The following is a 5041-nucleotide window of genomic DNA, read 5'->3' on the forward strand; positions in this document are numbered from 1 at the left end:
TTGTTGTTGTTGTTGTTGTTGTTGTTGTTGTTGTTGTTGTTGTTGTTGTTGTTGTTGTTGTTGTTGTTATTTTTCACATGCTCCACCAGCAGATCATCACCCAAATGCTCTGTACTCCAGCATAAAATGCACAATCTATTTTAGAATCCAACAGTTGGACTCTGGTTCTGACAGGTTTGCTGAAGGTTTGGCCTATTCGATGTAATTTTCCTGCAATCAGAAAACCAGCAACCTCACTGTCACTGACCCCCTGTCCAACATACCATCTTTTAATATGCTCCTTTTTATTTATTTCATTTTGTTACACGTGCTGTGAAATGTGATTGTGGAGATGACTGATTTGCTCCTCTGAAGCTCAGCAACAGGCTCTCAAAAGAAATGCTTCAAATGTGAAGTCTCAGTCGAAAAATGTTGGTGAGCATCTTAGATTACAGCTTTTTTTTTTTTTTTTTTATTTTTTTTTTTTTTTTTTTTAGGTTAAGATGTAATAAAAGCATCCCCTTTTTCCAGGAAGCAAACAAATGTTGCATTTTCTTCTCCGGTAGTGCATTTGAATCCTCTTTTTTTGTTCAATGTACTTGCTTGTTCATTCGTTTGACCATACGCTCTTTGATTTTTGGTTTGGGTTGTTTGACAGAAGTATGATATAGCATTCAGTTTGCATCCAAGGCATTCTTTTATTTCTCTTTAATTTATGCCACAAACTACCGAAAATCTGAGCAAGCCTAGAGCCTTAGAGTTGGTTAGCCAAAAGCTCCAATGTACATGTTTGAGTTTACTTTAACTTATTCACAACTGAGGAGTCAAAATTTCTGCTCTTTGACAAAGAGGCTAACTCAAAATTTCAAAGATCGGCCTTTCCACAACATTCCTCTAAAAGACAATGCACACAGGAAATTTATTATTAATATTTTTTAATCTAAATAAACATTATGCACCTCCGACATTAGCCTACTAGATAAACGCATGCATTATGATCACTGGGCTTTGTGTTCGATCCCAGTTAGAGATCCTGGAGTAAAGACCTTGTTGGGAGTGATGGCACAGAGGTTAGAGAAGGCAATCCTGTGATTGTAAGGTCACCAGTTTGATCCCATCAGACCAGGGGTCTGCAACCTCTATGATCAAAAGAGCCATTTCTGGCCTTTTGTTCATTAAATTAAACATTTCCAGAGCCACAATACCTGCTACAACTGGGATTCGCAACTGGTGGCCCACAGACCACTTTAAGTTTGTTGTCTTTCTGGCCAGTAGGGGTGATTTTATAAAACTAAAAATATCTAATGATTTTTAACATTTATTGATATGTTTACATTTTAAGACAACATTAAAAGATGATTTTCTTGTAAAGAAGGGGAAAAAAAACAATATAGTTTTTGCCCAATTTCTAAAAACTAAATCAATTAACTATGTAGGAATATGTGATTTTTTTTATTGTAGAAAAATTAAATATCCTACATTGAAGAAATAAAGTGTAAAGTGAAAGTGAGTATGTTCAAGGTTCAAGTTTCTTTATTGTAATTTGCATCACATGTGGTACATGAGGTGGAAAGAAATTGTATATTCAAAGTCCACCAAAAATAGCAAAATGTAAAGTAAAAATAATAAACTGTATATAAGGATCTAAGATATACACTGTAAGGGAATACATGTACAGGATATTGGACTTCTGGTCCGGTCAAACCCGTACCCTTTAATAGGTTTTACTCTGAACTGGCCTCACCTCAAACATATATAAACCATGAGTTCTTGTAACAAACTTAACTCCTGTCCCTCGAAGAAAACACGAAGAATCCGTAATTTAAATAGTTCTGTAATGTTTATTTTCAGTTTGAATTATGACATGAAAATTATGGGAAATATTGAATATGAATATGAACCAATAATTATATTTTAGAAAGTAAATGGCATAAATCTGAGGACTTTGAGAAAGGGTTTGGATTCAATTTGGACTAAGGTCTAGCTCTTAACGTTAAAATTTAGGTAAGTTTATCTCAGATTCATGAATTAAATTATCTAAACAAACTTAGTTGGCACTGTTTCATGGTCCTTTCATCAGAAGGAAGATGTTCATCTCTCATTACCACAGCGGATGCAAGAAGGAAGCCGGTGGCCCGCTATCTCAAGAAGGATGTTGTTTCTCAGGGCTGCGATTTGTTTGGCTCGTACCTTTAGCTCCAGGGTGTTTGAGATTGTTCAGAATGTCCACCATCTCTCAGCTGGGCATGTCGTCCATCATATGGCTGTTGTTTCTCAGAGAGTCTCATCAACTCTCCAACCACTCATTCCATCTGCTCAGCTCATCTGATGATCCCAAGCCAACTTTCCTCATCGGCTGCCGTCTCACAACTCCCCTGGTGTTCAGTATACCTGGCACCAGGAAGACGGGCCCCTGAACTTTTAACCAATCAGAGGGCTTCTTACAGTAGGAACATCCCACTGTATAATTAAAGTAATTAAAATCTCCCTTCTCAAAGTTCTTCAGAGAAGATAATACAATGACACTTTGTTAAGGATGTGTGACACCATGCTGATACAAACAAAATGGGTTTCTTTGGATCAGAACTTCAACTGGGGGGTTAACTTCCTTTACTGTCATGGTGACCAGTCTCTGTTGATAATCTGGGCATGATAATGGACACTTCCCTGAAGCTTAACAATCATGTAAACATGATTGTAAAATCATGCTTCTTCCAACTGAGGCGGCTGTCTAAACTGAAGCCCATATTGTCCAAAAATAACCTGGAGACAGTAATACATGCATTCATTACATCTAGGCTTGATTGCTGCAATTCACTCCTGTTTGGTATCAGTCAGACCTCCATTGCACGACTACAACTGGTCCAGAATGCAGCAGCCTGATTTTTAACCAGTACAGGCAAAAGAGAGCACATTACACCAGTTTTGGCCTCACTGCACTGGTTACCGGTTCACTTTCGAATCCAGTTCAAAATACTCATGTATGTCTACAAATCAGTGAACAATGTCGCCCCCCCCCCCCCCCCATCTCTCTGATTTGCTACAACCGTATGTCCCACCACGCTCCCTGAGGTCAGCGGACCAGTTGCTCCTCACAGTTCCAGGAACTCGTCTTAAGCGCAGAGGTGACAGGGCCTTCTCTGTAGCAGGACCAAGACTCTGGAACGAGTTACCTCTGTTTGTCAGACAGGCCCCCTCCCTCTCAGTTTTCAAGTCCCGTTTAAAAACTCACTACTATTCAGTAGCTTTCCACACAAGATGATCTGTGTTTTGATCCTGTATGCTCCACACTGGTTTGTCGTCATTATCTGCATCGTTTTTTGTCTATGTTCTGATTTATCTAATTTTGTATTTTGCTTTGTGTGTTACCTGTTGTTTTGTCTGTACAGCACTTTGGTTGGCTTTGTAGCTGTTTTAAGTGCTTTATAAATAAAGTGGTATGGTATGACATAAGGCCATGTGAAGCTCTTTGATCAAGACCCTTCTTCAGGAGTCTCAAAGTCTGGTGACTCAGCATAAAAGGTGAATTATACGAAGGGGGTCCAGAATCATGTAACATGTCAGGGTGGTCCTAACTGTATATCTTAACACACACACAAAAGGTTAACGAAGAAACTCCCTGTGTCAGAGCAGGATGCCAGTATCTGTCCCAGATTAGCAGGAAAGGAGGGGGTAGGGTAGACGTGGTGTCTCTGAGGACATTTGTCTTAAGTTTCTTGGAAGGATGGATACTACAAGACTAAACTAAACTATAATAATGTAATATACAAGTAATATGATGTATTAAACAGCAGCTTGAACATGACATGTTTTACTCCTTGTAATGTTTCTAGTATTCACATATTTGCAAAAGAAATTACAGGAAAACAGCTAAAACTAGCCCTTTTAGTTGTTATAACAACCAATAAAATTCAGTATTATGTTAGTTTTAGTCAAAGCTTGAAAAAGACACTGCAGAGGGACAAAAGAGCCACATGTGGCTCCAGAGCCACAGGTTGCAGACCCCTGCCCCAGACCAACAACATAAAAATGTGGATAGGAAAGGTGAAGCATCCACACCTGCTTCCACCATCAATTTCCCCACTCTGGGCCCTTGAGCAAGGCCCTCAAACCCCACCATCTGCTCCCCTGGGCACCCTAGATGGCAGCTCTCTGCTCCACACAGAGGGCTGTGGTAACTCAGTGGTCCGTGGTTGTGCCAGGAAAGACATCCTGTGTAAAAATAATTGCCAAGTCTTCATGCGACTTAATTCGCTGTGGCAACCCCTGAAGAAGGGAGCAGCCGAAACTGGCTTTTTTTTTTTTTTACCTCATAGTTAAAGGCCTTGCAATCCTTGACAGAGTGCATCTTGCCACCTTGTTGAGTTTCACACTCAGATCCTCTTGTGTTGAGGAATGATGAAGACGCAATTTTTGGAAACAAATTGAAAATATTTTCATGCATCTTATGGTATATTGAGAGATATCACACTTAGAGTACATGTTGTAAACATCTCTCAGCTACTGCATTCACTTTTAGTCAGTATCTATTAAATTGAATGAGCTGTGACCATTTGTGTGTATCCCAGTGATGATTAGATGTGGCAGCCATCTTGATTCAGATTGGCCCAAGTGTTAATCAGTTGGAAAAGTCCAGAAATAATTACTCCATTTAAGTTTTCAACAGTATGGTCCAGGGGCTTTTGAGGTATTTTAGTAACAGAAACACACAGACAGAGACAACAACAAAAAAAAAAGATAAAAAGATCACCAACAAGCATTATTAAGTGTTTATTCTATGTCTGTTCAAAAGTGTTTGTAAGTTTGCAAAACCTAAATACAAAACACAAAGTTTGTTTTCTCAGTCATCCAGGTATATAACAACAAAAAAGGTTGAATCATGTCATCTGGACTTCGTTTTTTTGTTAAAAAGAAACGTTTCGCCCCTCATCCAAGAGGCTTCGTCGGTCTGAGGCCTAGCCATCTGGTATTACCCAGAAGCCACCCTGACTCTTGTGTTCCAAGCCTGCCTCAGGTACCCCTGAAGTCTGGCCTTTTCACTAATGGTTTCAAAAACACAAAG

The sequence above is a fragment of the Nematolebias whitei genome, chromosome 6 (assembly GCF_014905685.2).
Source record: "Nematolebias whitei isolate Nwh7 chromosome 6, NemWhi1, whole genome shotgun sequence".
NCBI lineage: Eukaryota > Metazoa > Chordata > Actinopteri > Cyprinodontiformes > Rivulidae > Nematolebias > Nematolebias whitei.